We start from the raw sequence: 25,801 nt of genomic DNA on the forward strand, positions 1-25,801 counted from the left end.
AAGTCTGGTGCATTGCAGTCCATGAGGTCACACAGAGTCAGACATGACTGAGTGAATGAATAACAATGAGGAAGCAACCAGAAAAATCCACCAGATAGAATTTTCAACAGTGCTTCAGTGTTTCAATGACTGGGGGAATGAGAAGTTGTACTAGTTTAGCAGATGGAGAGAATTGTGTGCCCTTTATTTTGATCCTAGTTGAAAAAACTAATTGTAGAAGGGCAGGAAATTTGGAATATGGACTGCGTATTCAATATTAGAGAATATGAAATTATTAACTGGGACAAAAATGTTGGATTTTTTAAAAGAAAACACCCATATATTTTTAGAGACAGATACTGAAGTTTTTAAGGGTGAAATGGCATGATGTCTGGAATTTACTTTCATGCATTGGAGAAGGAAATGGCAACCCACTCCAGTGTTCTTGCTTGGCGAATCCCAGGGACGGGGAAGCCTGGTGGGCTGTTGGGGGTTGCACAGAGTCAGACACGACTGAAGTGACTTAGCAGCAGCAGCAGCATTTTAGAAAAAAGAGCAGAAATAGATGAGAAAAATGAAGAATATATTTGTTCTGAATCTGGCTAATAGATATGAGTGTTTATTCTTTTTTATGCTTGAAAGTGCTCCAAGTCATTAAGGAAAACCACTGAACTCTCCCAACAGAAACACAGGTTATCACTGAATCAAACTTGAGTTTGCTTACCCAAATGAGCAAAGTCAATCTACTGACATAGGGTTGTGGTAAAGTAAAGTACAACATTTATTTGCAGGATGCCAAGCAGGAGAATGGGCAACTAATGCTTAGAGGACCTGAACTCCTCAATGGCTTTCAGGCAAGAGTTTTTAAAAACTAAAATTAAGAGTAAGGGTATTAAGCACATGATTAGCTCATGGATTCTTCTGATTGGTTGGGTGTTAAGCAACAAAGTGATATCTAGCATCTTGATCATCATTCTTCTGGCTCCAACTTGTTTGGGTCACCTTGGCTGAGGTCAACAGGTTTCATCATGTGGTATTGGTTCTGTAAAACAACTCAAAGACATGTTGCATCAGATTGTTATCTATATGCCTTGAGGAAGAACTAGGAGTCTTGTTGACTCTGTTTTATGGTTAAATTTTTTTAGCTTGATTGCTTTTCCTTTATTTCTACATTTACTCATTTTTGTAATCATCAACTCCTTGAGTCGATTCTTTAGAACTCTGGGAAGACTTAAAAATCTCAAGTTTTTTCTACAGACAAGAAGTAGGGACAAGAGAGGATTGTACCCAGGAAGATCCTACAGGGTTCTGTTCAGTTTCAGGTCCCTCTGCTCTTTGATATTCCTCCATCCAGAGGGGAACAGGGGTGACAACCACTCTGGCTACTTCCTGCTGAACAAGGGCGACGTTGATTCTCTAGGATTAGAGGAGCAAAAGTCTTGGACCTTCTTCTCAAAGAATTCTCGAGTCCCAGGCCTAGTGTCAGCATTTTGCACCATGAAAACACGATCTCTCTCTTTGACCACTTTGTCATACCATCTGAACAAATATTTGAAAATTAATAAACCTATTACAAAGAGGATGATGATCAACGGAACTTTGTAACAGTACTCAAAAGAGTCCCCCTATTCCAGGTGGCAACCAGGAAAATAAGTTTGGTATGTATCTTCTTTATGTACATCCTATAACTAGGTAGCCTTTTGAATTATTCTGTTTATTCAGATTTCAACTTCTCCAGAGATATTGATGTATGTACAGCATGTGGTATGAGCCACTGCACATACTTTTCCTTGTTTTGCCAATAGGAAATCACAGGCTATTCTATTATCTAGGGCCACATGAGTTCAAAGATATTTGTTGGGCTGCAATACTTTAAGCTGTGTCCTCAGCAATTTGGCAGATTTCCCAATTGTGGTAGCTAGATTATGAATCATATCTCTATTGATATAAACTCTGGCAGTTGGTGTGAGGTTGCCAAAAATACTTTGTCCTATATTGTCCTAATACCCTGATGATATCTCTCTTCTAAGACACATGTTTGAGTTAGAGAGGGAAGTAATGCTCTTAAGGCTGTGCACAGAAAAAGGGATCCTCAAATGTCCCAGAAGGCATGACCCTTCCATTTGCCAGCTGTCTAAACAGCGATGTGCCCATCCCCATGTAGGTGAGTCACTCCCTGCGCCACAGACAAAGATATATCCTGGAGCGGAGCAAGTTATACCTCCCGGGGTGGTGTCATCGATTCTTTCATTTTGGGGGAGTTCAGAGATTATGTTATCAAGCCAGGGATGAGAGCCACTGCAAGCCTTCCACAGTCCATTTACATGATACCCAACTTGTTTGGCTCTCTGACACAAATTAGTGTCATTTTTAGACTTTACACATTTGTCAATTGTACATTTCAGGGGATTTTGTTCATCACATTTTTTCAGAAAAAATTTGAGGGACCGAGGGGGACCAGTAGTAACTTTTCCTCCGATGGAAATTACCTCAGACAGGTTGAAACAAGGGACTGGAATATTGTGACGTCCCTTGGTTAGCTGAACTTGCCATGTGACACTTGAAGGAGGATGATTATAGAAGGTAATGGGACTCGGAACAGTATCAAAATCCGTTACAGGAACCACCGATGGGATATATTGTTCATGGATGGTTTGAGATTTCAAATGACACTTCACACAATCATTTAAATTCCTACCTCTTGCTATGTTCTGAGATAACCTAACTTCCTTCCAGGAAGTGGCAGACACCAGTGGAATGAGACAGTAAAGAAAAGCAAGAGCCATCATTATAGTTGGGGCCAACAGCTTGTATGGAAAAACAGCACTGGTGCTCAATTTTGGTACTAACCCTATTATCACAAGGCTTAAACTAAAATAAAGGAAGGTTTAAGTATCTCCTATTATCAATATCATAACAAATTACAGATTTGCTTGACTATGATATAATCACAGGTAAAATGATTAGATAAAGTGGTAAACAAAAGGATAAAAGCAAGTAATAAACCAGAAAAATGCTCCAGTCAATTATAAATGTTGTAATGGATGGCCACTAGTCATTCACTAGTTACCTAAGATACTTTCTCTGTTTTTAACTGAAGCCCTAGTCCAGACTTGCAGCAAGGAGTACTGGCTTCAGTCAGCTTTTTTGTTGTCTTTTCTGTAACTTCTGAGGGCTATGAATTTGTTGCTGGGTCAGAAGCCAGTTTCACCCGTATGCAATGGATCCACGGTTTGATTCCTGTCAATTTAACAGAAGAGTGAGTTAGTAGTAGAACCTAAGTCCTCACCCACCAGGGCTGAATTTGGCTGGAGGGGGACATTTGTGGGAAACATCACTTTACTAGTAGCAAATTTTAGGAATAGCATTTAAAACTAACCCCAGCATACGCACATATCTTACAGTGTCTAGTTCTTTAACCTTTTAATCACATGTCTGATCATATAACTGCTCAGAATAGAGCATACAGTGTTTCATAAGGACTCAGTTGGAGTGCACTTCTAGGACCCACTCTAATTCTAAGCAATGCAAGCAGTAACACTCTTTCCCAGGTTAAGTTAATTCTTGACAGATTTTAGCTATCTTCCTTTTTAAAGTATGTTTCTAGTTGATCGTAGCCTCCAAAATACATGCAAATTCCATTTGTTCCACATTCTTCAGATACCTACTGATTCACATTAGCAATTAAGCCGAGAGTGCCAGACTGTGACGGCATAGGAACCGCTGAGAGGAGCTACCCCGCGTCCGAGGTCATGGGGGAGCGGCCGAAAGGAGATACCCCACGCCCTTAAGCCCAAGGCCAGGGGTGGCGGCTGGGAGGAGCAACCCCACACCGTGGCTGCGCGGGCACAGGAGGGCCTAGAGCAGCTATCCCACGTTGAAGGTCAGGAAGGGCGGCGGTGAGGAGATACCCCTTGTCCAAGGTAAGGAGCATTGGGCTGTGCTTTGCTGGAGCAGCCGTGAAGAGATACCCCACGCCCAAGGTAAGAGAAACCCAAGTACGATGGTAAGTGTTGCAAGAGGGCATCAGAGGGCAAACACACTGAAACCATACTCACAGAAAACTAGTCAATCTAATCACACTAGGACCACAGCCTTGTCTAACTCAATGAAACTAAGCCATGCCCGTGGGGCCACCCAAGATGGGCGGGTCATGGTGGAGAGATCTGACAGAATGTGGTCCACTGGAGAAGGGAATGGCAAACCACTTCAGTATTCGTGCCTTGAGAACCCCATGAACAGTATGAAAAGGCAAAATGATAGGATACTGAAAGAGAAATTCCCCAGGTCAGTAGGTGCCCAATATGCTACTGGAGATCAGTGGAGAAATAACTCCAGAAAGAATGAAGGCATGGAGCCAAAGCAAAAACAATACCCAGCTGTGGATGTGACTGGTGATAGAAGCAAGGTCCGATGAGGTAAAGAGCAATATTGCATAGGAACCTGGAATGTCAGGTCCATGAATCAAGGCAAATTGGAAGTGGTCAAACAAGAGATGGCAAGAGTGAATGTCAACATTCTAGGAATCAGCGAACTGAAATGGACTGGAATGGGTGAATTTAACTCAGATGACCATTATATCTACTACTGAGGGCAGGAATCCCTCAGAAGAAATGGAGTAGCCATCATGGTCAACAAAAGAGTCCGAAATGCAGTACTTGGATGCAAACTCAAAAACGACAGAATGATCTCTGTTCGTTACCAAGGCAAACCATTCAATATCACAGTAATCCAAGTCTATGCCCCAACCAGTAATGCTGAAGAAGCTGAAGTTGAACGGTTCTATGAAGACCTACAAGACCTTTTAGAACTAACACCCAAAAAAGATGTCCTTTTCATTATAGGAGACTGGAATGCAAAAGTGGGAAGTCAAGAAACACCTGGAGTAATAGGCAAATTTGGCCTTGGAATATGGAATGAAGCAGGGCAAAGACAGAGTTTTGCCAAGAAAATGCACTGGTCATAACAAACACCCTCTTCCAACAACACAAGAGAAGACTTTATACATGGACATCACCAGATGGTCAACACCGAAATCAGATTGATTATATTCTTTGCAGCCAAGGATGGAGAAGCTCTATACAGTCAGCAAAAACAAGACCAGGAGCTGACTGTGGCTCAGACCATGAACTCCTTATTGCCAAATTCAGACTTAAATTGAAGAAAGTAGGGAAAACCACTAGACCACTCAGGTATGACCTAAATCAAATCCCTTATGATTATACAATGGAAGTGAGAAATAGATTTAAGGGCCTAGATCTGATAGATAGAGTGCCTGATGAACTGTGGAATGAGGTTCGTGACATTGTACAGGAGACAGGGATCAAGACCATCCCCATGGAAAAGAAATGCAAAAAAGCAAAATGGTTGTCTGGGGAGGCCTTACAAATAGCTGTGAAAAGAAAAGAAGTGAAAAGCAAAGGAGAAAAGGAAAGATATAAACATCTGAATGCAGAGTTCCAAAGAATAGCAAGAAGAGATAAGAAAGCCTTCTTCAGCGATCAATGCAAAGAAATAGAGGAAAACAACAGAATGGGAAAGACTAGGGATCTCTTAAAGAAAATCAGAGATACCAAAGGAACATTTCATGCAAAGATGGGCTCGATAAAGGACAGAAATGGTATGGACCTAACAGAAGCAGAAGATATTAAGAAGAGATGGCAAGAATACACAGAAGAACTGTACAAAAAAGATCTTCACGACCCAGATAATCAAAATGGTGTGATCACTGACCTAGAGCCAGACATTCTGGAATGTGAAGTCAAGTGGGCCTTAGAAAGCATCACTATGAACAAAGCTAGTGGAAGTGATGGAATTCCAGTTGAGCTATTCCAAATCCTAAAAGATGATGCTGTGAAAGTGCTGCACTCAATATGCCAGCAAATTTGGAAAACTCAGCAGTGGCCACAGGACTGGAAAAGGTCAGTTTTCATTCCAATCCCAAAGAAAGGCAATGCCAAAGAATGCTCAAACTACCTCACAATTGCATACATCTCACACGCTAGTAAAGTAATGCTTAAAATTCTCCAAGCCAGGTTTCAGCAATATGTGAACCGTGAATTTCCTGATGTTCAAGCTGGTTTTAGAAAAGGCAGAGGAACCAGAGATCAAATTGCCAACATCCACTGGATCATGGAAAAAACAAGAGAGTTCCAGAAAAACATCTATTTCTGCTTTATTGACTATGCCAAAGCCTTTGACTGTGTGGATCACAAGAAGCTGTAGAAAATTCTGAAAAAGATGGGAATACAGACCAGCTGATCTGCCTCTTGAGAAATTTGTATGCAGGTCAGGAAGCAACAGTTAGAACTGGACATGGAACAACAGACTGGTTCCAAATAGGAAAAGGAGTTTGTCAAGGCTGTATATTGTCACCCTGTTTATTTAACTTCTATGCAGAGTACATCATGAGAAACGCTGGACTGGAAGAAACGCAGCTGGAATCAAGATTGCTGGGAGAAATATCAATCACCTCAGATATGCAGACGACACCACCCTTATGGCAGAAAGTGAAGAGGAACTCAAAAGCCTCTTGATGAAAGTGAAATTGGAAAGTGAAAAAGTTGGCTTAAAGCTCAACATTCAGAAAACTAAGGATCATGGCATCTGGGCCCATCACTTCATGGGAAATAGATAGGAAACAGTGGAAACAGTGTCAGACTTAATTTTTCTGGACTCCAAAATCACTACAGATGGTGACTGCAGCCATGAAATTAAAAGACGCTTACTCCTTGGAAGGAAGGTTATGACCAACCTAGATAGCATATTGAAAAGCAGAGACATTACTTTGCCAACAAAGGTTCATCTAGTCAAGGCTATGGTTTTTCCTGTGGTCATGTATGGATGTGAGAGTTGGACTGTGAAGAAGGCTGAGCGCCGAAGAATTGATGCTTTTGAAGTGTGGTGTTGGAGAAAACTCTTGAGAGTCTCTTGGCCTGCAAGGAGATCCAAGCAGTCCATTCTGAAGGATATCAGCCCTGGGATTTCTTTGGAAGGAATGATGCTAAAGCTGAAACTCCAGTACTTTGACCACCTCATGTGAAGAGTTGACTTATTGGAAAAGACTCTGAGGCTGGGAGGGATTGGGGGCAAGAGGAGAAGGGGATGACAGAGGATGAGATGGCTGGATGGCATCACTGACTTGATGGATGTGAGTTTGAGTGAACTCCGGGAGTTGGTGATGGACAGGGAGTCCTGGCGTGCTGCGATTCATGGGGTTGCAAAGAGTCGGACACGACTGAGCGACTGATCTGATCTGATCTGATCTGATTATTGCTCTGAATTAATTCAGCTCAGTAACCCAAATCTAGGAATTATCTCATAGAGCAAGACCTTTACTACTTCTGAAACTTTTTCAATCCAGCAAGAGAATCATTCTAAGCAGACTGTAAAGGTGTCTGCCATCACTAGTAAGTAAAGTTTCCTTTTACTTTAGGCATGATTGTAAAGTCTACTTGCCAATCTTTCTCAAGCACTTCCCTCTAGCTTGGACTCTGTGCAGGATGGGGGAGTCCTCATCTTGAAATTATTTTTAGTGCAAAGCATACACTTTTGTAGTACTCTTTGAATTGTCCTTGCATATTTGGTCTTTCAATGTAGTCCTGTATCCACTGGATGCCTATAATGGGGACTCATGTATATTGCTCCAATTACTTTCTCCATTAGATAGTCATGAATTAAAACCACTCCTTGGTCATTTATCATTTGATCCTAAATAGGTAAGGTAATATCCCCATTCTCTTGGTATTTCGAGGTTCTCAGGTGAGTGGGTAAGTGTGTTAGCTGCTCAGTTGTGTCCAACTCTTTGTTGACCCCATCCACTAGGCTTCTCTGTCCACAGAATTCTCCAGGCAAGAATATTGGAGTGGGTAGCCATTCCTTTCTCCAGGGGATCTTCCTGACCCAGGGATCAAACCTGGGTCTCCTGCATTTCAGGCAGATTCTTTACTGTCTGAGCCACTAGGGTATGTGGGGCTAAATTAACAGGGCTATAACCAAAGGTGCTTTGTCCTGAACCTGTTCTAGCAGCTTGGTCAGCTATGTTGTTCCTTTTCAAAACAAAATTGTCAAATCTCAGATGTCTTGGGCAACGAGCAAATTGCCACCTCCTTTGGCTTGAGCACTGTGGACAGAGGAGCATGGTGGACTACAGTCCACGGGGTCACAAAGAGTCGGACACGACTGAGCGACTTCGCTTTCACTTTGGCTTGAGCACTGTGTATAGCAGGTTCAAAACTTCTTTGGTATGTTTGATTTCTTTTCTTTCAAAAGTGAGCAATCTAGCTTTCCAAATTACCCTACGTATGTTTACAACTGAAAAGGCATATTTCGAGTCAGTATAGATGTTGACTTTTTTACCTTCACTGAGATGTAAAGGTCAAGGAAGGGCAATAATTTTAGCTTTGGGGGCAAAGATACATGATGACAAAGCTTCCACGCCTAGGATTTCCTGCAAGGTTACCACTGCATATCTGATCTTTCAGTTTTGGTGGTCTATGAGGTTACTTCCATCTGGGAACATCTCCAGGTTTGGATCTCCAAAGAGAATTATAATCAGATCCAAGCACCTGCTCAATGATATGCCAATAATCATGTGCCTCTGGGCCACCCAAAGGGGTTGGGAGCAGGGTGGCTGGGTTCAAGGAGGACACAGTCTTTGGGGTCACATTAGAATTATCAAGTAAAATTACCTGATATCCTCCCAAGTGGTCTAAAGTGAGACAATATCCACTCTTTTGTTCAACAGTGGCAACACACAGTGGGATGTACACACCATGGTCGGCTTCCTGGAGTGAATTCCTCTGCTTCCTGCAACAGATCCAGACTAGCAGCTATGACTCTCAAATACATCTGGATTGTACTGTCCAAAGCCTTTGTGAAATAGTATACTGGGCATTTTGTTGACTGTGGGTCAATACCTCCAGTCTCACTGTGCTGTACTTAGTCGCTCAGTCATGTCTGACTCTTTGTGAACCCATGAACTGTAGCCCACCAGGCTCCTCTGACCACTGGGATTCTCCAGGCAAGAATACTGGAGTGGTTGCCATGCCCTCCTCCAGGGAATCTTCCCAACCCAGGGGTCTGACCCAGATCTCCTGCATTGAAGGTGAATTCTTTACCATCTGAGCCACCAGGGAAACCCAAGAATACTGGAGTGGGTAGCCTATCCCTTCTCCAGGGGATCTTCCAGACCCAGGATTCAAACCAGGGTCTCCAGCATTCCAGGCAGATTTTGTACAAGCTGAGCTACCAGGGAAGCCCCTCCAGTCTCACTACCTGTCTTTCATGTATAAAAAACCAAATGACTTTTTCAAACCTGGCAAACACAGAACAGGAGCAGTCCATAGTTATTTTCTTCATTGTTAGGAAAGTCTCTTGACATTCTCCAGTTCCCACTAAGGCATTATTGTGAGTCCCTTTTAGGGTCTCATACAACTGTTTAACTATTAGCTTAAGCTGGAGGATCCAAGTGCAGCAGAACCCTGCCATTCCAGGAACCGATGCAACTGCCTTTGGTGGTGGTCACCACACCCTGGCTACTGTCTCTTGGCAGTCCTGGAGCCAATTCCTTTGGCCTTTTCTCAGTTTGGATCCCAAACTGAGACATTTGGGAAATTTGGGCCTTTTTCCAAGAGATTTTATAGACTCATTTGGCCAGACAGTTCAAAGTAGTCCCAGTGTTTTCACTTGGGTTCTTTGTATTGCCAGCTGTGAAGGGATCATCCACATATCTGAGCAGAGCTCCCTCCTGTAGCTGGAGCTCCCTTATATCTTTAGCTAGCACTTTCCCACGGAGAAGGCAATGGCACCCCACTCCAGTACTTTTGCCTAGAAAATCCCATGGATGGAGGAGCCTGTTGGGCTGCAGAGTCAGACATGACTGAAGCGATGCAGCAGCAGCAGCAGCAGCAGCAGCACTTTCCCGAACACTGTGAAGGTGTTCTTAAGTTCTTGCAATACTGCCCAGCAGTATTGCTGCTTGCTTTGGTTTCTAGATCTTCCCAACAAATACAAATAACTCTTGGGATTCAGGACTCAAAATAACATACAAAAAAGACCTCTGCTAAGCCTAATGACGGAGAAGGCAATGGCACCCCACTCCAGTACTCTTGCTTGGAAAATCCCATGAACGGGGGAGCCTGTTAGGCTGCAGTCCATGGGGTCGCTAAGAGTCGGACACGACTGAGCGACTTCACTTTCACTTTTCACTTTCATGCATTGGAGAAGGAAATGGCAGCCCACTCCAGTGTTCTTGCCTGGAGAATCCCAGGGACGAGGGAGCCTGGTGGGCTGCCGTCTATGGGGTTGCACAGAGTCGGACAAGACTGAAGTGACTTAGCATAAGCCTAATGAAAGTTTCCAGATAAGATGATCAGAAGAATATAGGGATTTGGGACTACAGGGTGAATATCTTTCACTATCTGATTTATGGCTCTTATGTCCTGAACAAACCAGTAAGTAGTTCTCAGTGCCAGGCTTCTTAAAGGCAGGATGGGAGTATTATATAGTGACTGAGGGAGTCCAATAAGCAAGTATTTCAAAATGCCAATCCAGCTTTGGACTGGATCCCTGTTTTGCTTGGTCCTTTAAGGGATATTGCCTTAAGTTCAGAGCCTAAGTGTCCAGCTTCAGTTTCACCTTAACTGCTATGGCCATCCAGACTCTTCCTGCCCACCTATCACCCCATGCTCCCAGGCATCCCTGCTGCAAGATGTCTTCAGGGACACTGGTGGTGACTTCTCCATCCCTTGACAGGAGGGCTAGCTGCAAGGCACAAGCTTGTTCCAGTGGTTCCAGTATTTCAGGAGTGCAAGTCACGTTAGCATTTAATTTAGTTAAAAAGTCTTGCCCCAGCAATGCAACTGGGCACTCTGGCATGTATTAAAAAAGCTGTGTTTTAGATTAGGAGCCTCAATCTGACAGTCTAGGGATTGCAAAAACAGTTTTTGGAGAGGCTTTCTAGATAATCCTCTTGCCAAAGCACTTTTCTGGATTAACTCTATGGGTCCAACTCCTTGCGAATCCAGTGTTCAAAACAGAGCAAGTGGCTCCAGTACCAGTCAGAAAGACAATCTATTTCCCACAACAGGGTTACCCAGAGCTCCTGGTGGGAGACTATTTCCCCAAGCAGAGTCCCCTCAGAGAATCCTCGGTCACTCTCTCTTGTTTCCAGCATGAACAATGCTGTCTCCTCCTCTTCCAGTTTCCTTTGTAAACTGAGGCAGACTTTCTTTCAGTTGCCTTCTTGTCTTAGTATAGGGACTGCTGCCAACCCACTTTTACATGTCCCATTAGTGGGCTTTTTCTGTGGGCCACCGTTCACTCTCTTGGTTCTCTGGGTCTTACTCTCTGCTCAGATTTTTGTCTCTCCTTTCTCCACTGAGTGTCACTGCCGAAAGGGACTTTTGCTGCTTCATTTCATGGGTCTCTTTTTCATCTTATATTCCCTCCCAACTATAAAACACTGAAAGCAGTTTCTATCAAATGAGATAACGACAGGCCAAAAAGTCCTTATGTTTTCTGCAACTGGGGCACTCTAAGTCACAAAGTCCAACTAACTAATTTGAAATTCTCTGGATTATCTGGATCCACATCTGCATATTGGCGATATGCCCTGTACATTCTCTTCCAAAACCTCAGGGGTTTTCCTGGGGCTCTTTGCACACTCCTTGCACCTTATGAAAGCTCCAATATTGGTTCTCCCTTTTGGAGCCCTATCATGATGCACTCCTTGTAATGCTCAACTCCAACTTTATCGCCTAGGTCACTCTCCTCCCAGTCTGGATCTATGATGGGAATTGCTTTTGCTGCTGGTGCTGCAATGGGTTTGCCAGGGGCAACAACCTCTTCTGTAGCCTTTTCTATTGGGTTCACAAAAAGTTTGTTCAGGGTTTTCCATAACATTGTACAGAAAAACACGTATGAATTTTTTAGTCAACACAATATTTCCATCCTCTTCTCTTCCTCAGCCAACAGAGTGGTTAGCAAACTTTGATATCAGCCCAATAGGGTTGGCAAAGATGAAAGAGAATGAATTTTCCATCCTGGTAGGGTCATGCCAGTAGGTTGGCATATTATTTTTGCAATTCAACATGTCTGAGGTTGAAAAGGGAGAGTGGATCCATATGAATCCTGCTGGATGATCTTGGGCATTTATTCCTCCAATGTGAATCTGCCTCAGTGGGAATCACCCTGAATGAACATTAGTGGTTTCTTGACCAAAATGGAAGCTCTGTTGGGTATGAGAGGAAGACAACCCCTCCTTCCTCAGCTCCTGCCAGGGCAGGTGAGAATGAATTGGCTACTGTGGGATCTATGGCTCCAGCCCCTGCTTCCGCATTTTGCCCACCATACAGAGGCAGTTGTGATGGATATCTAGGAGAATTTATTTGCTGAATTAATTCCCCATCTCTTGATTCCTGAGAATAGGGTAAACCTTTTAAAATCTCTTTATTGGAGGAAATTTCTTTCTGTATCATAATTCCATGCATGCTACATTTTTATCTAAATAGGCTCTCTTTGAATCAATAGCATAAGGGCTGTACATAAGAAGCATCCTCCCATTTTCCTCCCCTTTCACAAAATAGTTCTGGTTCAAAGACAGTGTTATAATTTAAAGAGCCATTAGGGAGCAGTGTTCTCCAGATCTTAAGATGTCCTGAGGCTAAACAGTGTTAACATGGAATACCATTTTTTCTCCTTTTCCGAGGTGCTTAACTAAAAATCTTCCAGTTCTGCAAAATATACCCTAAGGGGCTACAAGATGGAGCAGAGCTCTGATTACCCATCTTTGTGGTTCACAGCTGGTACTATCAAACGTCAAGGAAGCAAGCAAGCACACAAACACAAGGCATCTCTCAGGGTTACAGATTCCTTAGTCCAATACAGAAAATCCCCCAAATCAATATCCCACCACAGACAGAGCCAAGTGGCAAAATGAACACCCTGGTGTCATCATACATGAGCCCTTCTACTAAGCAGAAATGTCTCAACTAAGTGCCTTGTTTCCTTCACCATGAAAGCACCAAGGGCCATCGACCCCCAGTTGGTGGCAGATGCTCTGGGTTGTCCCTGAGACAAAGGTGTTCAGGAAGCTGCTGGACAGAATCTTAGAGCCCTCTCCTGCCAGGAGCCAATGTGCCGCAAAGATACCCAGTTGGGGTGGTGGTCTTTTCATGGTCACCAAAATTGTTACATAATTGAACTTAGGTTCACTTGCAGCAAATTCAGTCTATTGACACCACGTTTTGGTGAAGCAAAAGCACAGTGTTAATTTTCAGGCCACCAAGCAAGGAGTTCAGGTCCTTTGATCATTAGCTACCTATTCTTCTTGCTTGGTGCCCTGCAAATAGATGCTGCACTTTCCTTATGACCCAGTGGCAGTAGATTGGCTGCTGTGCATCAGGTGAGTGAAATCAAGTTCAGTTCAGCAGCAAGACTGCTCTATATGTCCTACAAATAGTATTAAAGCAAACTAGCAAAGAAAACTGGAAATAAGGGCAAAATTGTACATATAAATGCTGACAAAATTAAAGCATGAAGAAGGTAACACTGACCAATTAAGCATAATTCAGGTCAAAAGTATGAAATGAAGCAAAGAAAAATTTTCAGTTATGGTAATCCACAAATATAAATATCTTTGTACCCTAAATAACATGGCTAAATCAAAACCAAGAAAAGAAAAGACAAAAGGCTGAGATAAAAGTAGAAATTTAAAAGAAAACTGTTAAGAATAAAATCAAAACACAAGTAAGCATTTTCCTTAAAGAGAAAAAATTACAGTGTACAAAATTAAGCATGAAAAAGGACCCGATGGGAGGATATTAAAAGATAAATTTGCAAATGTATGATAATTAAAAAAAAAAAACAAATGAAGTAAATGATATTGTGGCAAAACTTTAAAATAATCAAATAGTGATCCAAAAGGTAAAAAACACATAATCCTCATCAGATGAATATAAAGAAAAATTAATACAATGTTCAAGATTTTAAAAAGGTTCCATGTGCAGAACAGTCCATTTAACACTACAGAACAGACAACTGTTATTAAAGAGTTGTAAACTGCAAAAAAGCTAAAACAGGAAAGTACTTCACAAAAGAGAGAATAACAAATTCTAAACCACCACAAAAATCCTTCATGTTTCTTATAATAAAATTTTGTGTAAATTGATAAACTAAATTTTAAAAAAAGGAGAATTGAAAGCAATGTGTACTAAACATGATAAGTTGCCCAAGCCCAGAAGTTGAGGGTATAATGTAAAAAAATGGGATCACTATTACCTATCTGAACTGGGAATAGTTATGACTTTTTAGGAACTTGGAACACCTAATAAAATCAAAAAGAAATAATAACATATACTCTCCCTTGAAAAGCTACCCCAGGAGTGAAATCACCAGGACTTAACAAAATGTTCAGTCCTGGGTTTTTCATGACAAAGACTCAGAAAATAATGCCCTTTAATAAGAGAAGGGTTGAGCCAAAGAAGCTCAGTGCCCACTGAGAAGTCAGAGTGGCTACTAGACACTACACCAGAGATGCAATGCACTGGTTAAGGATGTCCTGGCTACGTTAGAGGAAAAAACAAGCTGTGGGTAACGTGGCTAGTATGAACCCATTTTTGTAAATAGATATAAAACCATAGAAATTTGAATAGACAGTAAATAGATTAAAATATGCTCAATTTTATTAGTCAGGGGAATGCTAACAAAACTGGTTCCACGGTTGGAGAAAACTGATGATGGCCAGTGCTGGGCCAAATATCCCTCCTCCCCACCTTCAAAGGAGCTGCAGGAACTGTTTTCGGGTAATTAAAATGTGAAAAGTACACAGTAATGCCAAACTCTGGGTGGTCATGAAGAATGGGGTGGGAATGTGATCTGTTCTGTCTCTAGCTAAAAGGAAGTCCACAAAACTGCCGGCCAACTCAGGGGGAAAAAAAGCACACTAAGCACAGGCTGCCCGTTCTGAAAAGTTAATTCAGCATGGAGGAAATGCAAGTAGACAACAAACATATGAAATGATGGCAGTCGCAAGCCAAGAAAATGCAAATCAAAACAAGCTGTTTTCCATCCCTGATTAAGGGGGAATTGGTGTGTGGTGGTGCAGTCTAGCAGGAAGGCCAGGTGAGTCTGAAACTGAAGACTGCGAAACAGAGCCAAATTCAATCTATAATTCGCTCTATTTATTGTATACAATCACGCAGGCACCGTAAGTTAGTCATATAAGTAAGAAAGAGTGGCGCCTCTCCCACTCCATCCCAGGAAATAAGTCTCAGGACTAGTGTGAGCAGGAAGTCACAGAGCCTCCACCTGCATGGGCTCAGTCCCCAGACAAGAGCCTTCTAGTTGCTCAGTTCAGTGGTCTCATTTTAAGGAGTAATAGGGAGTACCAGTTAAGCCCCAAGGGGTCTTGTCTCCATCAGTTGCTCCTGTTCTGATGAAGTCAAATCTTGGCCCTTAGCAAACAAATTCCTTACCCATATTAACACTCAATATGTCACATTTAAATATTCATAGTCTAATATCAGACGTTTAAAAGCAATCTTCGTGGAGGCTCATATTGGCCACTGTTACTCCATTTTGAACTACTTAACATAGCGTATTGTCACATAAGATGAGTAGAAATAGAATGATTAAATGTCACATTGAAACAGTTATGCCCCCCGCACCACCACCCCCCCTCCCATATCTTTGGTGTGTATATTGCTAAATGTTTCTAGTCTTTCTTGTTTCCTGTCTCCAGAGTTCACCCTCCTGTTGCATATTGTTAGAGCAAGTTCCTTAGAACATAAATCAGCACTCATTACTGCATGGATTAAAAGCTTCTTGAGTCTTTCTGTGCTAAACCCCTTTTGATGGCACTCCAAGCCTGACTTGAACCTTGCCAAGTTTGCTCCAGACTCGGTGTTTAAACCTTGCTGTCCATATTGATTTAGGGGTTCTGAACCCAGAGTGGATAGAATTTTAAGGTGTCTAGAATCTCCAGCAGGAAAGACTGGAGTTTTCATTCATATCTGAGTGGATTTTAGCATGATACAGTTATCAAAATAATAATTTGAGATACAGAATATGTGAGCTTCTTAACCTATTATTTAACAAGATTGGCAGATCTGAACTATTTTAGAATTTTGACAAAGTATAAGACTGTGTTTCATAATACCTGCAAAACTGTAACACGAAGTGAAAAAAAGCTATGATTTCTAGTGGTGACAAAGTCATGGTTCTGCTAATAATATCAAACCACCAAAGCTCCAGGTTAAGGATCCCCACCCTAAACTCATTCCTCATCAGTCCAAAAGGTCAGTTTCCCTGATTCACTAAAATATGTGTGCTCCCACACCCCCTCCACTTCTCCATTTACCAAGACACTCAACTATCAAGCCTTAGCTGCTGCTAAAGAAAAACCACAAGCCCAAAATGACATCACTTATGCTAAAGCCCAGACACCAATCCCAGGCTCCACACTTGACTTACTTGCAGTTTTCACCTTTCCGAGAAATGTAATCTTAGCTAACGGGATTGGAATTTTCTGATTGGCACCAAGGAGATAATCTGTCCTGTGGGCCTTCTCCACAGCCTGCACCCAGAGGAAGAAGCTGTCTACATGATGAAACTGCCATTCTTTTCCCTCAAAAGATGTCCTGGCCTAAAACTAATCTTTTCTTTCCCTACGGGCTCTCTGCCCCACCCTTCTTCTTATCAAAAACCTTCCATTTGTGGAAAGTCTGTGAGCTAGTCCCTTCTAGTTGCTAGAGGGGATGTTCCCCAAATTGACCTTCAAATTGACTGAATTATGTTTTTTACCACTGCTCAGCCACAGAGGTCCTTGTCCTGGAAGGAGGATGAGTTTTCTGCACAGCAGAACTTGGTCTCCTGTGCAGCTGTGTCTCAGGGCCTAGAATTCAAGCAAAGCACATGACATATTAGTAGAATTCAAAGCTTAAGGTTTAGTAGTAGAAAAGCAACCCATTTTGTACTCAGGGGGAAAAACAAGAAGTTACTTTTCTAGTTATGTGTGTGCTTAAATTTATATGATCATAAGGAGGAGCCTGGTGGGCTGCAGTCCATGGGGTTGCTAAGAGTCAGACACGACTGAGCGACTTCACTTTCACTTTTCACTTTCATGCATTGGAGAAGGAAATGGCAGCCCACTCCAGTGTTCTTGCCTGGAGAATCCCAGGGACGGGGGAGCCTGGTGGGCTGCCGTCTATGGGGTTGCACAGAGTCAGACATGACTGAAGCGACTTAGCAGCAGCAGCAGCAACAGTAAATGTTATTCCTTTTGCTGTTAGAAAAAGAACTTAATCAATCTTCTAACAATGAAGGAAATGTAGAAAAAGTGACTACTTCCAAATCTATCCCCAGTCAGAAATACTCTGAAGAAATAGATTGAGGATATAGTTCTAGTCCCTCTAGTCGAGGGACTAGAGACAGAATCAAAAGTGTGCGTCCCCTAAGCTCCAAAGCTCTCACTTACACCATTGCCTTCAAAGACACTGTCAATTTCACCTCCCAACCATGTTTTTAAAACAAATACTTTAGTTCTTCCTCATTTCCTCCTGGTCTTCATTTTCTGCTCTTGAGGCACTACTATTTTAATATCCCCAATTTCAGAGTAATGGAGGCCTAGGAAGGTGCCTTTCTCATGAGCCAGTGAGAGACAGAGTAAGTCTTAAAGTTAGGGGGCCAGGACAGCACCCGCCCCATGCCCCACACTTCTACCAGCCTTACCTGGAGAGGGGCTCCAGCCCTAGGATATAGCCCTTAGCAGAGTGAGGAAGGAGGCTAGAGGGCTGACCCAGTCTTTTGTTGGCTCCTCCCTCCCCTTGCAGAGTTTGCAAATCTCTAGAATTGATCCCTTTTCAATCCCACCCCTCTGCTGCCTCTCAGGATATCTCATGCAGCCCAGAAGTCACTGCTGATTTCCAATCCATAACCACGGAGTTCCACCTCCAGCTCTGATTCTCGGGCACCTGTGTGCTCCACCCCTACCCTACTGCCAGGATTCCAGCCTCTCAAGGAGATAAAGGCACCACTCATTGCTAAAGTTATTGCCACGACCCCAGAAGTCAACCTTGACTTCCCTCTTTTCTTCAATCTCCACATTTAATCATTCTCAACCCCCTGGAATGTCTGCTGCTTTTTCTCTCCATGGCTCTGTAATCACACTGGACTCTATGCAGCCTTCCTGGGACAGAGCCCTCCCCATCCTCTGCTTCAGTTCCTCTCTGAGCACCTAGACAACAGCATGTGCTGCACATTTCCTGAGCTGTTTCACAGATGCTGAAACCTCTGCCAAACAGAAGAAATTAACTACTTGATGACCATGAGCACATAGCCCCCAGATCTACTGGAGCCTGAGGATTGATAAAGTGACACTGTCCTGTTATCTCACCATCAGTCAACCAGAAACTTGTGCCCAAGTTGATCACATACCCTGGGACTCCACACCCTTACCTGGGCTTTGAAAATGCTTTCCAAAAAAAAAAAAAAAAAAGGCTTTCTAGAAACCCATCAGGGAGTTCAAGTATTTTGGGCACTAGCTACCTTGGGCTCCTTGCTTGGAGCTCTATACTTTTCTTTACCACAACCCAGTGTCAGTAAATTGGCTTTACTGTATGCAGGCAAGCAGACCCAAGTTTGGTTCAGTGAAAGTTCCCAGTGTTTGTCACAGGGCCCAGCAGTAAGTACAGGCACACATCATGGCTTGGAGATAAATAAAACATGGCCGATATTCAGTTCACAAATCACTTGGTTTATTGCAAGCAACTAGCATGCAAGACATGTTAGTCGAGGTTGGGAATAAAGAAAAGAGGGTAAGGAACCTCTCCAAGGAGAAGTCTGGGCAGGAGACATATCAGCAGGAGCACTGGTCTCCTGTCTGCAGTGGGTCTCCAGACAAGTGTGAGTGGGAAGTGGGCCTCCACTCCCAGAGCCTCTGGCAGTGTCCTCTGCAGCAGCTCTCAGCAGGTGGAGTCAGGTCCTCATGAAGCATCTCATTTTAAGGAATAACATTTACCCCTGGGGAGGGGACCTTGACTCATCAGTTGCTTCTCCTGTTCCAGTGACTTGTGTCACCCATCTGACTTCTCTTAGCCTATCCCTCTAAGACAGCTTCAGTCCTCCAGCCAACTTTTCAAGACAAAAAATATGGAAGTTCACCCTGGCCACTGAGGCTTACAATCTTTAACACAGCTTACAGTCCTACAAGTTTCACACAAGAAGAGTAGGAATCACAAAACAAAAGAACTCACATTATAACATCATTTATAACTCACATTTGAGAACATTTATAATATTAATGTTACTTAACCTCAAAAGTTCAGTTTATATTGTTTTACACCTCAAAAAGAGACAGTTGATTAATTATGGCCAACATTATAATGCCAAAAACTTATAAATGCTGAATGCTCACATGTCTGCATTCAGTTTTTGTTGCAAAGTCCCTTGGTTGTAAGAAAGAATATTTGGAGAAAAAAAAAAAGGATTTTTTATACATCAGTTCCATTGATAAGAATTAGCTCTTGATGTTGAGGTGGTTTCTTCTTGGTATTTCTTCTGTGATTGTATGAATGGAGTTGTGTGGTGTGGTCCTTATCATGTAAATTTAAAATGAATAAATAAAAGCACACAGCCAATTATTACAAAGAGGTAGATAGATATTGCAACTACCCAGTATTTCTGAGGCCGGTAGGTTAAGCCTATGAATTTTAGCCAGCCTTCAGGAATAAAAGCCTACACAAGATACAATATGAAGCCAAACTGGAAGTTTAAAAAGAGAACAGCACATTTATGAATTGCTCTTTCCAGCAACAGCCATGGTGAATTTCTTACAATTTTCTCTGTAACTTTGCACATTCTCAGTTTTGAGTCTGCACAAGAGCATGAAGGAGGAAGAGTTGAGGAAAAGATCATAGCACCACAGCCCCTCAGCCCACACACTGTTGCTCTTGAATTTTAAAAGCCTTGGTTTCCAGGACCTCAGCTTCCGCATGTATCTAAAGCTGATATGCCATAGAAGATGACTGAGGTATGACCTTCCCTTATCTCTTTCTCACTCTTACTCTTCCCTCTTTATGAAATGATCACTAGATTCAGTATGGGGCATTTCCTCCTGATATAAAAATCTGGTTGAGACTGCCTGCTTCTCAGTAGGAATTCCTAACATGCCCAGCTTAGAGGCTTCCACAAGAAATATTGAAAGAAGAGGTACTTCATCTCATCCAGGCAACAAGCATCTCCATCCCATCCATCCATTCACTCATCCATTCATCCATCTGTTTACTCATCCATCTACCCACACATCCAGTCATACATACATCCCTTCGTGTATCCACTCATCCTTCCCTCTCTCCCGCCAACTCTGTCTCTATTGGACTGAGAATCAGAAGTAAGATCAAATCAGATCAGATCAGTCACTCAGTCCTGTCCGACTCTTTGCGACCCCATGAATCGCAGCACGCCAGGCCTCCCTGTCCATCACCAACTCCCAGAGTTCACTCAGACTCACGTCCATCGAGTCAGTGATGCCATTCAGCCATCTCATCCTCTGTCGTTCCCTTCTCCTCCTGCCCCCAATCCCTCCCAGCATCAGAGTCTTTTCCAATGAGTCAACTCTTCACATGAGGTGGCCAAAGTACTGGAGTTTCAGCTTTAGCATCATTCCTTCCAAAGGAATCCCAGGGCTGATCTCCTTCAGAATGGACTGCTTGGATCTCCTTGCAGGCCAAGAGACTCTCAAGAGTTTTCTCCAACACCACACTTCAAAAGCATCAATTCTTCAGCACTCAGCCTTCTTCACAGTCCAACTCTCACATCCATACACGACCACAGGAAGAACCATAGCCTTGACTAGATGAAACTTTGTTGGCAAAGTAATGTCTCTGCTTTTGAATATGCTATCTAGGTTGGTCATAACTTTCCTTCCAAGGAGTAAGCATCTTTTAATTTCATGGCTGCAGTCACCATCTGCAGTGATTTTGGAGCCCAGAAAAATAAAGTCTGACACTGTTTCCACTGTTTCCCCATCTATTTCCCATGAAGTGGTGGGACCGGATGCCATGATCTTTGTTTTCTGAATGTTGAGCTTTAAGCCAACTTTTTCACTCTCTACTTTCACTTTCATCAAGAGGCTTTTGAGTTCCTCTTCACTTTCTGCCATAAGGGTGGTGTTATCTGCATATCTGAGGTTATTGATATTTCTCCCGGTAATCTTGATTCTAGCTTGTGTTTCTTCCACTCCAGCATTTCTCATGATGTGCTCTGCATATAAGTTAAATAAACAGGGTGACAATATACAGCCTTGACCAACTCCTTACCAATTCCTTTTCCTACTTGGAACCATCTGTTGTTCCATGTCCAGTTCTAACTATTGCTTCCTGACCTGCATACAAATTTGTCAAGAGGCAGATCAGGTGGTCTGGTATTCCCATCTCTTGAAGAATTTTCCACAGTTTCTTGTGATCCACACAGTCAAAGGCTTTGGCATAGTCAATAAAGCAGAAATAGATGTTTTTCTGGAATTCTCTTGCTTTTTCTGTGATCTAGTGGATATTGGCAATTTGATCTCTGGTTCCTCTGCCTTTTCTAAGATACATGTCCCTAAGATGTACATGAACACTATTATTTGAACTAAAATGTGAAGTCTAAGTTTCCTGATAGAAAGTATGATTTGTCCTTAGTAGTCCAGTGGTTGGGAGTGTGCCTGCCAGTTCAGGGCACATGGGTTCGATCCCTGGTCTGGGGGCATACCTACTGAACCTGAAGCTCTAGAGCCCGTGAGCCAAGCCACAACTGCTGAGACCACAGTGCTGCAACTGTGTGTCCAGTTGCTGAAGCTCTGGGTCCAGAGCCTGTGCTCCACAAGAGAAGCCACCACAATGTGAAGCCCATGCAAAGAAGATAGAGAAACTCTGCAAGCAGCAACGAAGACTCAGTGAAGCCAAAATAAATAATTAATTTTTTTAAATTAAGAAAATAGAAAGTATGATTTATCAGATGGGATTGGCATTACCAATTTGGTTGTAAGAATACTTTCCATAATCCAGATGAACTAAACCCGTTTTCAACAAAAACACACTTAAGGTATGTTTAGAACATAAAAAAAAGAAAAGAAAAAAAAAAAAAAAAACACTAGGAAAAATATATCCTTCGAAACTATTTAAACCCAGAAATCCCACTGCTGGGCATACACACCGAGGAAACCAAAATTGAAAGAGACACGTGTACCCCAATGTTCATCGCAGCACTGTTTATAATAGTCAGGACATGGAAGCAACCTAGATGTCCATCAGCAGATGAATGGATAAGAAAGCTGTGGTACATATACACAATGAAGCATTACTCAGCCATTAAAACGAATACATTTGAATTAGTTCTAATGAGGTGGATGAAACTGGAGCCTATTATACAGAGTGAAGTAAGCCAGAAAGAAAAACACCAATACAGTATACTAACACATATATATGGAATTTAGAAAGATGGTAATGATAACCCTTTATGTGAGACAGCAAGAGAGACACAGATGAATAGAACAGTCTTTTGGACTCTATGGGAGAGGGTGGGATGATTTGGGAGAGTGGCATTGAAACATGTATAATATCATATATGAAATGAATCGCCAGTCCAGGTTTGATGCATGATACAGGATGCTTGGGGCTGGTGCACTGGGATGACCCAGGGGGATGGTACGGGGAGGGAGGGGGGAGGGAGGTGGGAGGGGGTTCAGGATGGGGAACACGTGTATACCCGTGGCAGATTCATGTTGATGTATGGCAAAACCAATACAATGTTGTAAAGTAATTAGCCTCCAATTAAAATAAATAAATTTATAATAAAAAATAAAAAATAAACTTATGATTCAAAAATTTTAGATGTGAACGTGAAAACATGTTTTGTGAGAAATATAAGCAAAAGGTATTTGAAAACCACTGCCCCTTAGGTCCCTACTTGGTCCAGAATGATCCTAGGGAAATCACTTTGGAAATAGTGGATGAGCTAACCAGAGGTTTTGAGCAAACAGGCTGAGCCTTGCACTGGGCTTCTTGCCTGGCACCAGTTCATCCTTGAGTCTTACCAGCTCTTCAGCCTTGTCTGGACTGTCAGCATAGAAGATTTTGCCTGTTTCCAGCTTATCAAGTTGGCACCTCTGGCACCTGCCAGGATACACTAGGCCCCAAAGGGAGAGTCATTCCTGGACTTGCAGCACCAGAATATTGAAATGAAGTCCAGGTTGGATTTGGAGCTAAGACGTATTCTGCTTGGGATGCCCTTCCTCACCCTAATCCTACCCACTCTGCTAGGTTAATCAACTGATTGGTCAGTTAGTGCGTACACACTATGCGCAAGCACTGTTCTGTGATGACCATCTGCTCCTCTAAGAGGAAGCCTTGTTTGACCCTTTAGCCTGAATTAGGAACCCTTCTGAGTCCCACACCCTGGGACTTCTGCTTTTAAGACACTCATCCGCCCAGATTTAGGCTGTTGAGTTGAAACCACCACTTTATCAGCTGTGTGACCTAAAGTAGTTAGCAGATCTCTCTGTGCTTCCATTTCTAAAATCTATGAAGGCAAAATAGTACCTACCTCATGGTATTGGGAGAACTTGAGATAATTCAGGTAAAATATCTTTCACAATGCTTAAAATTCAGCAATACATGCACATTGCAACATGTTTGTTAAATGCCTGAAAGTATAAAGAATCAAAGGCAACTTCAACACGGGATGAACATTCTTTAGGATTTTTTTCAAGGACTTAAAGCACTTACATAAAATATGAACTTTTACAACAGCGAAACTTCCTTGTTCAGGGATTTTCATGAGCTTTGAGTTAAATATTTTAAAACCAATTGGGGAAGATATATAAATATATACCTTTCCAGCAACGAAGATAAAATCTCATCCTGCAAGTTACTTTTTATACCTTTGTTTCCTGTAAAATGAGAAGTACTGTGGCACCAGTCTCATGGATTGTTGACTAAATGAAGCAAAATATGCAAAAATGCTTAGAATGGTGCTATGGTAAGTCATTTGGCTCAGTGGGTAAAGAATTAGCCTGCAATGTAGAAGACACAGGAGAAGCAGGTTCAGTCCCTGGGTCGGGAAGATCTCCTGGAGAAGCAAATGGCAACCCACTCCAGTATTCTTGCCTAAAAATCTAATGGACAGAGGAGCTTGGTGGGCTACAGTTCAAAGGGTCACAAAGAGTCAGACACAACTGAGTGACTAAGGAAGAAGAGGATGGTAAACCATTTACTATTAATATTGCTGTTATAATTTGTTCAAAATTTTGGCATCCCTTTTTCTCATATAGATCTTACACATTTTCTTTTCTTTTGGTTAATATTATCCCTGAGTAGTAATTATATTTACTGCCATTACGAATGATTTTCTCCCCAGTCTACGGCTGATAGGTAGGAAAGCAGTACTTAATAGCCTACGGCTGGCAGCTCATACTCTAGTATCTCCGAGAAACACAGATCTTATAAATAGATCGTTTTTAACACAACATGCTAATTGAAAAGATAAGGGCAAGCAAAAGTTCTATGAATGGTAAAAAATGCTGTCAGTCACACTTGCAGGGGAGGTCTGGGCAAGTTTCTTGGAAGAGTTTCCTGGAAGCGGTCATAGGGGGCTGCTTCTTCAGGGACAAGGCATTTTGCACCTGATGTTGGTGCTGTGTTCCCATTAACTACTTAACTCCTGTTCACCGGAGGTGCCAAGATGGTGGGCTCTGATGCCAGGACTCAACGTGGAGGCAAAAGAAGAGCACAGTTTAGAGAGTCTGTTACATCATCTCTACCTGCCTAGGCCTGGAGACTCTGTCCCTTTTTTTTCATTCCTGCTGTTCCTAAATTCCACAGACTCACCCTATCCTAACAACTGGCCTTGACTTTGAAGCTAAGATAAAACAAGGGATTGGTTAGAGCTTTCCTTTGGAGTGAGGTACTGTTCTGGGCCATATCATAACCTACTACTCTTTCTGTAAACTGTTTATGGACTACACTTCTAGAGGAGAGTAGTCCTATGAAAAAGGATGCCTAATCCCATCCCATATTAAAGATTCTAATTTCTCATTTCAGGATGAGGACGCTCACTTGGATTTATGTAATGAGATCAAGCAATTTATTTTGAACAAGATTTCATTCTGATGACATGGATCAGGGAAACGGAAAACCTGCTCCATCTTCTGGCCATGTGTGTGTGTAACTTTTTTAGACTATTCTTTTAAAAAACTTTTTATATGGAAATATAGTTGATGTACAATGCTATGTAAGCTACAAGTGTACGATATAGTGATTCACAATTTCTTAAGGTTGTACTCCAATTATAATTCTTTAATATCAAGCGCAGGTTTTTCTCTTCTTTTCTAGTTGCTAAATCTGAAGCTTTGTGAACTTTAACATGTGTTCAGTGAAGACTCACCTGTGTAATTAGATGAAAAGGCAGATTTTGATTCCTAAGTGTGTGCATGCCTGCACCAGAATACTGATGGAAACTGTTTATGGACTACACTCTTGAGAAACAGTAAAAATAATGTGATGAACGCCAAATTATAAAATGAATAATGGGTGTTTAAAATCATTTCATGGTTGAAAAAGAGACAAACTTTTGGAAATTCCCTGGTGGTCCAGTGGCTAGGACTCAGCACTTTCCCTGCTGAGTGGCCAGGGTTTGAACCCTGGTTCACCTGGTTGGGGAACTAAGATCCCGCAAGCTATATGGCATCACAAAGTAAAAACAGAAGCACTTTTTCATAAAGCATAAAAGTTTAGAAAGTACAAATATATTAGAGATGAAACTATGGAGCTTAAAATCACATATA

General features: G+C 42.2%; 1 long non-coding RNA gene across 1 annotated transcript; it reads right to left on the reverse strand.

Moving 5' to 3' along the window:
- Positions 1-736: 736 nt before the first annotated feature.
- LOC101906730 (uncharacterized) lies at positions 737-18,446 on the reverse strand. The gene is made up of 4 exons (XR_009493968.1): positions 17,710-18,446; positions 16,783-16,873; positions 3,050-3,219; positions 737-1,021 (listed from the first exon to the last, which is right to left on the reverse strand). It is a non-coding gene; the product is annotated as an uncharacterized lncRNA (long non-coding RNA).
- Between the last annotated feature and the right edge of the window lie 7,355 nt (positions 18,447-25,801).

This window comes from Bos taurus, chromosome 3, assembly GCF_002263795.3.
Source record: "Bos taurus isolate L1 Dominette 01449 registration number 42190680 breed Hereford chromosome 3, ARS-UCD2.0, whole genome shotgun sequence".
NCBI lineage: Eukaryota > Metazoa > Chordata > Mammalia > Artiodactyla > Bovidae > Bos > Bos taurus.